Here is an 11356-nt window from a genome sequence, read left to right as displayed (position 1 = left end):
CAGACCCACCATCTCCCACTCCGAGTCTCACGTAGCAGCCCTTTATATGACACGTTAACCACACAGATGACAGATGGAGTATTAAGAGCACTCAATCTAAACCACCTTCCTCCCTCCCCATTCTCAAGGGGCTCCACCATAACCTTTTATTTAACTGCGCTCAAACCCGCACTCAGAAGGAGATCAGGTTACCGAGGCACAGAATTATTCGGGCTGGAGGAGATCCTCGGGAGAGCATCTAATCCCCCTCCTGCTCAGAGCAGGGTTAGCACTAATTTCAGAGCAGCCTGCACGGGGCTTTGGCTGGCTGGGTCTTAAAATCCTCCAAGGACAGAGGCTTCCCTGCCTCGCTGGGCAACTTCCTCCAGTGCTTGGCTGTCCCCAGAGGCAAAGCTTTCTGCTCCTTATGCCAAGCCAGACCTTCCTGTTATTTCCACCTGTGAGCACTGCCAGCCCTCCTGCCACGTGCCTCTATCAAGAAGAGGATCAGGCTCTTTATGAACTCTTCTTGGTACCCCAAAGCCTTCTCTTGCCCCAGCTAAGCCATCCTCACTCCCCCAGCCTCCCAAGTGAGGCCATTTTCAGGGTGAAGCTCGTTAATATTTTCTCCCCAATGACCACAGGAGAGGTCAGCCCTGGGACTGCCCTGGTTTGATTTTCCTCTATCTCCCCATGGTTTCCTCACGGGCAAGGCAAGGACCAGCAGAGCTCATCCCACATAGAGCTGGGGTACTGCAGGAGCCTGGGCTATGGCCAGCATGGATCCACTCCCTGCTACTTCTGAGAGCTACCAGGAGGCACCAAAACTCAGCCCACCCAACGCAGTACTGACCGGCAACACGGGAACTGGGACACGGCCACCTTTGTGCACCTTATCGGCAGACACAGAGCAGACACCATCCCCCCAGGAGGGGCTCTCAGCCTGGAGCCCACCAGCTGTGTGAGCCCCACAGCCCCGAGCTCAGCGGGGGAGCAGTCCCGCTGCCATCCCAAAGCTGCTGCCTCCCGGGAGCGGCACCGTGGGGTCGGCAGCGGGGAGCTTGGTCGGGTCCAGGTACGTGATGTCAGCCCGGCTACTTCTGGCAACGGGGACAGGAATCTCATTAAAAACCACAATCTGAGCACTTTCAGACGGGATCTGCTTTCTATCAGAGCACGTGGATCACCGAGTGGGTTCCTTCTTTAATTTGACAACAATTTACTAACCCATCAGCTTCCCCAGACCTCGCTCTGGCCTGGAGTCAGTCCCAGCTGCCTGCTGGTCACCTGCTCCCCCTATCTTTTAAAGCATCGCTCCAACATTAATGTTTTCTCAAACTCTGGAAGCCCTGCAGTCTTCCCAGCCTTGTTCTCCAGCAGCCGGGATTCAGAAAGTTGTTTTGGCAATTTGCTTCAAGCAGGCTCCAGTCGTGCCCAAGTTTCGAAGATTGTGAAGTGTTATCTGGTGTTTAACAGCCTCCCCCGTTGCCAGTGCAACAGAAGGTATTTCAACAGCCTTACAAAGGAGAGAGAGGGAAGGCTTTGTTAATAACAACACAGAAGTAATCAGTGCGTATTTGTCTTTTTTGTTTTTCAGATCTTTGCCAGCAGTTCTACATAAACACCACTGATGAAATTTGTTGTTACACACATATCAAAGTATTTCTCACTGCCCTGAGCTACACTTGTACTTTCTCAGTTATCTTCAGCTCTCATTAACTGCTGCCTTCCCAAACACCCAGCTCACAGCAGTGGCTGCCTACCTGCACTTTTTACAAGAATCCAGGCAGAGCGCTTTGCATTAAAAGATGAAACGATCACCGGGCCGGGCTCTTTGCAAAACCAGAAGGGAAGCAAACGAATGCACATAGCAGTGCACAGTATCCAACACCAAGCTGAGAATCTGCTGGGTTTTACAGGGGTGGAAGCCAAACACATAAGGGATGGTTCAGTGAAAATGAAAACAGAAACTCCGCGTTGGAACCTCGACGAGTTTAGCTGGCAACCTACTTCCCATCAAACCGCCGCAGAAATGCTAATACCACCAAGAGCTACGTTTTATGAGCTTTGTAGAGTGTCCCTTCATTCAGGAGGAGGAAATCCCACGCACCTGTTACTGCCCTCATCCCGAGCTCCAGGAGCACCACCAGCTCTGCCGTAACCTTACCACACAACATCTATAGGTGTGCAAAGCCGTGCATTTACAACGAGAGGCCAAACTGGAGGAAGCTCTTCCAGTGTCAGAAAGAAGCGAGCGTTACCACCACCGACAGCACCCCGCAGAGCAGAACATCTCCGAGGTGCAGGCAGCAGTGGTCAGGGTCTGGCCCCTGCCACCCAATGCTCCAGGGGCCAGGCTGCCGGCAGTCCTGAGGACCAGAAGCCTGGGTGCACGTGGCTGTTCTGTGCTCTTCGAGCTTTGTTTACTACGCAAAGTGCTTTTAAAGTGTCATTTACGGAGTGCCTGGCAAAGAGGGGAGCAGCGAGTGGCAGCCCCTACCGATCAGCTGAACCCCGGCCGCAAGCCCGCGGAGCCCCAGGAGGATTTTCAGGCAGGTCGAACCGTGTCCTGCTGGGTTTACTATTTACTAGCACAACCCTAAAAGATAAAGTTTAACTTCTCGTGGAATTTTAATGAGCTCAGCGTTCCAACAAAATACCTAGCATGACCAGAGACAGCTCAGGGAAGATCTCCGCTCACCACAGTGTATTGAAAGCAATCAAACCAAACGTTTTGTTTATAAACAAAGGAAAATACAAGAACACTGGAAAAGCTCTCCTAGTGTTTCACAGCCATGGAAAGGCAGAAAGGCAAAGTCTGATCTAATTTCCTCAAGATGGACCAGAAACAGGAGCTCGCGGAGAAGTAACGAGATTTCACAGTTACCCAGAGAAGGCAGGTAGCTGTGGGGAAACCTGAAAATCCTGGGATTGTTTAAGGCAATGAGGAGAGAAATACGAGAGCACACGAGGAAAATAAAACATGTAGAATAATGATGTCTAGACCAAAGAAAGGATCCCATTTACCTCTTTTCCATATTGAAAATGAACTGAAATTAAAAAACAACAAATTAAAGTTGAGGAAATGAAATTCCGTGGCAGACCATGTACATTAAGCCTCCGGGACATGCTCCCGCACTGCTTTGTGGCAGTAACTCTGTAAAATATTGGAAGTAGATCTCTGTAATGAGAACATCTGCAGTTACGTTAGCAGAGTAAAAGGAAAGGTGTGCAGGATGCAAGTTTTCATCCAGGCAGGCAGCAGCAGACCCGTAATTAACACGGCCAGGAAGCTCTCCTCCAGGGGCAGGTTACTCCCGGTGGCTGCAGCCGAGCTCTCGAGGAGCCGGGCGTCAGGCAGGCACTGCCGGGGATGAGATGGGTGTGAGGAGGGGGGCTGCGATCCCACCCAGCTCAGAAAGCTTCGTGTCTGGGCACAGAGATCACACTGAGGGCCTGGGCAGCTGGTTGTGCGGCCTCTCAAAAGACAACAACACCGTCCGCTTTTTTTTTTTTTTTTTTTTTTTTTAAAAACAGATTATCCTCCATGACCCAAAAAGAGGTGGATGAAATTTCAGCTAAAGCTATTAAACACCCACGGAGCTGAGAGCAACCCTGGAATGCCCCAGTGGGAATGGGGATATTTTGGAAAGTGCTCAGCACCTGAAAAAAGGGGGTTTACCAGGGAAATAATCAGACTTACCAGGGGCGGCTGCTACTGGAAAGCCCCATGGTTAACCCTAACAAGGATTCGTAGGAGCAGCTTCCTGCATGCTTCCACTTCTGTGTTTCAGGCTAAACGTGAGCCTGAGAAGTTTTACACTGAGAAAAAAAAAATAAAAAATGCAGTGGGTGAATCAGGAGGGGACAGGGAGGTCTGCGCCTCCTTGGGAACAGAGCACGGGGCTGGAGCCGCGGGGCTCGGGCGAGCTGCTGCCGGCCCCGGCTTTTGTGCATCCCCCTCGCCGCCCGCCCCGCAGCACTGCACGCAGGCACGACTGACAAAGCTCAAACACCACAGGCTCGCCTGGAGAGCCCTGGCCCCAGAAAGTGCTTTTGTCCAGGGGAAATGGCACCGGCCAGCTCCCCGTTTCGATCAAACACAGGAGAGCCCAGATGCCGGAGGGCCCTGGGCACGCAGTGCTGCGGCAACACCCGCAGGGCCGCAAATCCCCCCGCAGCCATGGGAAGCGAAACAGGGCATGGAGAGCCACCGCCTCCCTCCCAGCAGGGCCAAAAGCCTTCAGCTCCCAGCTCTGCCACCCCTACAGCCCCCAGAAGCTGGCTGTTTCGCCAGTTTGGGACAGAAAGGCGCCGGGGAGAGCTGGCTGGAGCGAGCTCAGAGCCGAGCCCCGCTGGAAGGACCCTACCTGCCTTGCTCGGGGGCTGCTGAGCGCGGGGAAGGACGGCAGCGTGGCTGCTGGGCTCCACAGACCCAGCCAGGCTGTAGTTTCGACATTCCTTGCAACTTTCCACCAGCACACATGATATGTTCAAACTTGAGCAACTCCTCCCTCCTCCCTCCCTCCGCGAGACGCAGACAGGCCCAAGAGATGGCCCTGCCTCTATCATCACAGTTCCTATAGCAACTCCCGGCCGAGCAGATGGAAACAGAGCTGTTTGCTCGGCAAACCGGCCTCCTTGGATTCCTCCGCTCTTCCCCGCTCCGCTGGCCCCTCCTCGCTCCAGCGCTCTCCCCAGGGGCTGCTCTGCTGGCACTTGGCCCAGGCTTTGCCTGGAGAGAGGCCAAGCTTTGAATTCATTTAGTAAAACCACAACATAAAGCAGCTCTCCTGCTCAGGAAGCAGGGCCCATGTAGTCCCAGGGGCAAGCCAGGCCCCGGCACGGCACGGCAGAGCCAGCCTGCACCTTCTTGTTTTAACGCGGCCGCTTGCACTCGCTGGAAAAACCCCGGGCAGATGTCAGCACAGCCTGCTGCCCGCTCAAAACCCTTCGCCGGGGGGAAAGGGGGAAAGGTAAAAAGCAAAGGCACAGCTAGTCACTCATTAAGCCTGGCCGACAGGATTATTGCAGGCAAAGAGCAGGGCGGGGGGCTTCTCTGCCACCTGGGCTTCTGCTGCCAAAGCCTGCTCCAAAGGAGGGAGAGCCCAGCACCCACACCGGGGTTGGGGCAGCTTTGGCACAGTTGCATCTCTCCTCCACCTCGTGCTGCTGTCCCACAGCTCCAGGGCTTCGGGGAGCTGTGAGGAAGCACGGGGAGCTGCACCCATCTCCTGATCCTGCCCCCTGGCATGGCCAGCGGGAGGCTTAAACCCCACCAGTGATGTGGGGCCGCCCAGACCCCTCCTCTCCTTCCCCTCCTCTCCTTCCAAGGGGAGGACAACCTCGCCAGCACAGCCTGCTCTCCTGGAAGTCACGGGTCCCTGCCCTCTCAAAGGCTGTAAGGTGGTTGCTGTTTGGTGCCCACAGCACCAGCATCACCACTCCTGTGCTCTGCCACGAGAGGCAACAGCACCAGGGGCTGCAGCAGCAGCACAGCCCCAAGGATAGGGGCGCACTGAGATAGGTGACACAGCACAAGGGCACCGCTATGATTTCATGTTTTGGGGCACCAAGCATGCTGCTGTTGCTATATGAACAGACACCTCTAAATGTAGAGGCTGAAAAGCAGGAGGGACAGCGGGGACTGCACTAAAGAGAGCCCAGGACAGAGACACCAAGGAGAACTGGCATTGCTGGGACTCAAAGCAAGGGACAAAACGAGGGAACTGCACAAAGGCTGACCAGGCAGGTGGCACGCTGCCATGGCATCACTGCAATACCACGTCCTTTGGGACGAGGGCATCAGCGCAGTGACCATGGGAGCAAGTGGGTGCATGGGTTTGATTCGGGAGCTGCAGCAAGAAGTGGAGGAGCCGGTGCCTCCGCAGCAAGGGGCAGAGCAACAGCAGAGGGGTTCCACAGCAAGACATGTAACCACTCAAGTGGTCAGAAACCCACTCCAGATGCAATCGATTCTGGGGGCTGAAGGTACAAGGTGTGAAGCTGCAAAGCCACTGCTGCAGCCACCGGACAGCCCCGCAGCGTGGCAGCCCCCAGCAGGCTGGGCCCAAGCTCACCTGGGTGATGGAGGCTGCTGGGATTTGAGAGGAACATTACCTGGGGTCACCAGTACGATCCCACTGTCAGGGGGCCAGCAGCAGGGAAACAACAGCAGAGGGAGGTGGAAGAGAAGTGCTTGGCTGGCTCGTCAGCTGGGAAATGCGAGTGCTGGCCTCCCTCCAGCGAGGAAGCCACAAGGCAGGGACAGGGCCACGATGTCCTGCTCAGACCCCCAGCAGAGGGACGTGTCCTTCTGGGCAAGGGGCGGCTGGGCAGGGGTGGGAAGCAGATGCTGGTGTTGTGTGAGGTGACACTCACAGGAATTCCACAGCGGGAGGCTGAGAAGCACAGATGGCAGCAGAGCGATTCAGCCCATTCTTCCAAGATTTATACGCTACGTTAGGCTTCAATGAGGAATCACAGCGAAGCATGAACAAAAGTAGCAGGTATTTGGGGAATTCAGAAAGAAGAGAAGCAGCAGCCTTGAGCCAGACTGTGCCCACACCAAATCCGAGCAGGAAAATGCAGCTGTGAGATGAAAGACATGGTCATATGGGCAAGTCAGATGCTTCCTGGCTCCATCTTCCTCCTGCCTCCATGCCCCCACTCAGCCACACAATCCACCTCTGTGCTGAGAACAGAAAATTATTTACTCTTCTTCTTGTGTTTTAGCGTGCTGATCTTTTCGGATGAGGGGACAACCCCTAGGGCTCATCTGCAGCTTGGGATGGAGCACATGATGGGCAGCAGGCTGGAGATGAACAGGCACGAGGCCTCACCAGGCCTGGGAAGCCCCACCCCAAGGTGGTACCGATTCAGATAAAACACTTTGGATGTGCTTTTTGCCAAAATACAGATGCCTGCCCTGTCAGCATGACTGCACGTGGCCCAAGCTGGGCACAGGCCTCTGGGGTACGCTGGGACCACCAGGACCCCCGCTGGCCACGAGCGGTCAGCAGCAGAGGGCACCTTGGGGCATCCAGCACAGGGAACCCAAGGGGGGCACCAGTAACAGCACAGGAGCCCAAGCCCACCCCAAAACCAGCATCGAGGGGCTGGCGAAAGCTTCCCACGCCCCCACAGCCCCGGGAAGAGCAGGGGCCCGACTTGCCCGTGGGTTTGAGGAGCTCCTTTCCCAGGGGCAGGACGGCGCCGCGGAGGCACGGAGAAATCCGCTGATCTTGCAGTTGGCCTCGCCTGCCTTCAGCGCCTCGACGCAGCAACAGGCTCCCTGCTGGATGCCCTCTGAAATGTAACTTTATCCCGCCGCGCGCGCTCCCTAATCAATCCTAGGCATAAAGCAAAGCAGAAAACAGCCCTTTTTTCTTCGCTGGAACAGACCCAAGTATGCACGATAACAGATCCCACTCAAAGCTATTACAAACCGGAGCACTGCAGCGCGTTTCGCATCTCACATCGCAGAGGGAGCATACTTCTGCAATGGCATCATCGCTTCTCAAGTTGTGTGTTTGAGAGACTTCCTAATGACCTCATAGCAGCACATGTGACCAGTAAGTCATCTTCTCAAAGGACTAGAAATAACATCAACAGACCCTGTTTTGGTTTTGCACAGAACAGCTTTCTGCAGCATGAGCAGGTTTCCAGGCTGTGAGGAAGCGGAGCCAGCTCAGGCCAGGGCTGGCATTTTCAGCTCCCTCTCATTGTGCTTGGCTTCAGCAAAGATCAGAGCAATTAGCGGAGGAAGACCGATCAGCAGATACTTCAATTCCATACACAGATTTAGACACAAGAGCTTGTTTATCCTGATACGGGACAATTTGGCTACTTTCGTGGCGCCCATGTGGTATCCTGCAACCCAGAAATATTTCAAGAGCATTGTCAGAAGAGATAAAAGGTGGTCTCACAACACGGAAAAAAAATGCCTTGAAAGTGCCGTTAATTATTTACAAGCCAGACATGTTTCAGCAGGCTTAAAACCAGCTTTCTTCCAGTGCTTAAAAATAACAGCTGCACTCAGGTGAGTCTGAGCAACAAAGCAAGAAATCTGAAATTCATGGCTGATCAACAAGTGAGCAGTTTGCACCAAAACCGGGAAGTTTTTATCCCAGGGCCACTGCAGGATCGGGTAGTGCTGGAAATAAATGGATGAACACTGATGAGCGTTTTGGTGCTAAGTGAAGGCAACTTAAACAGCTAAAGACACACTGACGGTCTTGAATATCTGACTGTACTGAGCCCAGAGCACCCCAGGAAGAGGAGCTCCACATTCACGCTGCAGAAACGAATGCCAGGAGAGATGCCCCAAACCTTAATGGCTGTGGCCAGAAGGCAGCCACAGTTACCAGCTGTGGGCCAGGAGCACGTGTCCGAGTGAGAATAAGGAAAAAACCAACTGGAGTAGAGCCTGAAATCCTTTTGTGCCAGGCACAAACCAGCACCCTCCTGCAGTGGCTCTGCCTTGGGCCCCGTGTGTCCCTTGTCTCTGAGTCACCCCCGGCCCAGCTCTGGCAGGACGGCTGCCTGCCCTTCCCAAAAAGGCCACGGCAAGCACCACCACCTCCTGTCAGGTGGGACCAGGGCCTCAGCTGAGCCATTGCAGGCTGAGCAGGGACAAGGGAATTGAGCAAGGGACAGCCCCACCGAGGGGTCAGGCCTGCACACAGCTGGGCTGCTTATTCTTTCAGCAAGGGGTGGTGAAAGCCAGCCCCCGTCCCCACCTGTCACAGCATCCCAGAATGGCTGAGGTTGCAGGGACCTCTGGAGATCTTTTGGTGCAACCCCCTGCCAAGCAGGATCACCTGGAGCACATGGCACAGGATGGCACCAGGCAGGCTTTGAATATCTCCAGATACTCTCTCCATCGCTAGAGCACGTCCAGCCCCAGGGAAAGAGCCACTCAGCTCAGCCCAGCTCTGCCAGCATCAGCCTGCTGCTGCGAGGAGAGCCACCGCCTGCCTCCCACCTGGGAAGAGAGGGAGGAGAAGCAGAACCTGGCACAGAGAAGCATGGGAGGCAACCTCCAAAAAAAATACCTCCAAAAGAACCAAGCCACTGCAGCACACAGTATGCCCCTGAGAGCTGTGCTACAGGACAATGGAAGGTGGCTCAGACAGGACAAAGCAGCACACGTGGTGACATGTGGACACCTGACGGGGGACAGACCCTCCCCAGGCACACGTGGAGCTTTAACACTACCATGAAAGATCCGAACAGCAGCAGCCAGCAGCCTCCCGTGTGCCCTGTCTTTAAGCACACGCCCCAGCTGCTGCATTTGGGGCTGCCTCAAAGACAGGGGTGAGGGCAGAGATGGAAAGTTGTGCGTACTTACACCTGCAGGTCAGAACACGCAGAGCGAGATCGGCTTGCTGCAGTTGTAGGGACAGAGCCCCAGCGAAGACGTCATCCAGACGAAGAGTAAACTCCCGGCGTAGAGCAGCGCTCAGCACAGACACACTTGTAAACACTCTCCCTGTCCCTCTTTGCCAACTGAGCCGTCAGAGAGGGGCAGAGAAAAACACTGTCTGCAAACAGACCCCACTCCCTATCCCTGGACACCGGGACCTGCCCAAGCAGGCTCCAGCCTCTTCGCTCTCGTCTGCGGGACGAGCCAAGTGCCTTCCAGCGTCCTGCGAGAGCTGCAGAGAATCGCTGCTGCTGCAGGGAAGGGCTCAGCTCGCTCGTACGCACGGTAACCTTCTGCTCCGGGCTTCTGACACCTAATCCCTGGAACCAGCGGATATATTCAGCAGGCACCAGGCCTCTTTCAAAGCTGACCTTTCTGCTTTAAGCACTAGATAGTATCCGATGTTCCCAGCATTGTCCTCACGCGTTCCTCCCCCGCACAGCATGCCAGCTCCTCCTGCCCTCCAGCTCCGCAGTGAGGTTGGAGCAGGGAAGGTGCAGGGAGCGCTGGCAGCAGAGGGGCTGCACAGCTCACGGGACCGCTGGGGACAAGCCCTGCTGGGGACAAGCCCTGCTGTCACCTGCAGCAATGCTCCTCCGCCCCCACTGCTCTCACCCAGAAGTTTCCCGTGTTCCCTGTGCTGGGCAGGTCTCACCAGGAAGGGCGATGTTTGAGCACGTATCTCAGGTCTGGCTCCAGATCAGCCACCGTCACTGGAGCTTTTCTCCCAGAGACACGGAGACGACAAGCAGAAGTCACCACAAACCGTAAGCACCAGCTCTAAGCTCCAGCCAGGAGGCACAGGGACAGAGCCCTGCAGAAATTACCAGTGTACAGATGAGCCGGTCCCACATGAGCTGTCAGCCGAAGCCTCTTGCTGATGTCCTGCAGAGCTGCTGCTCCTGCCCCTGCGGCCAAAGCCTGACCTCTGCACTTCTGGCCCAGGGCTCCGTACGGAGCAGCTGTCAGCAGCAGTCGCCCGCCACATTTCTGCGATTCCTCAGCAAGGACCATCTCCTTCAGACAACCGGAGGACAGCAGACGCCAGCGCTCCCAGCCCTTTCCACAGCCCCTGGTATGCAAGACAAGGCCCTGGCAGGCTCTCGGCAAGCAGGACACCCCTTGGCCTCTCCACTGGCAGGAGCAGAGCTTCAAACCCACCCAAGCTCACCGCCGCTCTCCGCACAGCACCGCAGTGCTCCCTTGAGAGCAGGAGCACCACACCGAGCCCAGGTGAGCACAGAGCAGAGGACAGCGAGATGATTGTAGCCACCGAGATCAATCAGCTCAGGGGGCCCACCTGCATGCCGTGAGCACGCACACTGCCCCACAAGCACCCCATTACACATGGGGACAGCAGGGACATGGCCACATTTCAGCCCAGCAGCACAGCCCCAGCAAGGGAAGCTTTCACCTCCCCAGCAGCTCTGGCGTTTCTGCCACCCCCCTCCCAAGCGAGGCCCGCCAGCCCCAGCCAGCACGGGGATGTTGCAATCCCCAGCTCCGTCTGAAGAAACCAGCCCAGCCCAGATGACACAGGAGGCCGCTGGGCTGGCCTTGCTACATGCCATTCATTGACTTCCAGAAGCTTGTGGCATTGCTGGAGGCAAGTTTACTTCTCAGATGTTGAGAGCCGTTCTGCTCTCATTAGCGCCCGGGAGCATGGCAGGCGGCTCCGATGCGTGCTCCAGCAGGCACGCTCAACCCATGACCTGGTGTTTTTCTGAAAGAAATGCAAACCCGGGGGAAAACGCTCCCCTCCCAGCATGAGGGGCTGAGGAGGGCAGATGAAAGGCAACCACAAGCCTTGTGTATGTGTGGCCTCGGCCTGGGCTCACAGCTGGCCCGCACCGATCCCATGCGCAGCTCGGGGCTGGGGATGTGCCCCACGCTCAGCCCGCGCCTCCTACAAGCCCAGCGCCCCTCTGGTGCTGAGGGCCGAGCACCCTT

General features: G+C 56.0%; 1 protein-coding gene across 4 annotated transcripts in view; it reads right to left on the bottom strand.

Annotated features, from left to right (window-relative positions):
- The window catches only part of LOC309885626 (discoidin domain-containing receptor 2-like), a 58015-nt gene that overhangs the window by 38423 nt on the left and 8236 nt on the right, over positions 1-11356 (bottom strand). Inside the window, exons 1-2 of one of the 4 annotated variants that reach the window (XM_082775797.1) lie at positions 4350-4454; positions 3683-3801 (exon numbers count right to left, since the gene is read on the bottom strand). The exons of 1 other annotated variant lie outside the window; for it this stretch is intronic. The gene's annotated coding sequence lies outside the window, so the exon portion shown is untranslated. Of the gene's footprint in view, positions 1-3682; positions 3802-4349; positions 4479-9331; positions 9797-11356 lie in introns of those variants that run through there. 2 more of the 4 variants (XM_082775799.1, XM_082775796.1) reach the window with 2 other exon arrangements.

Source organism: Aythya marila (genome assembly GCF_965140915.1).
Source record: "Aythya marila genome assembly, chromosome: 19".
Taxonomy (NCBI): Eukaryota; Metazoa; Chordata; class Aves; order Anseriformes; family Anatidae; genus Aythya; species Aythya marila.
Note: the sequence above shows the minus strand (reverse complement) of the source record. Positions and strands in the feature narration are given on the sequence as shown.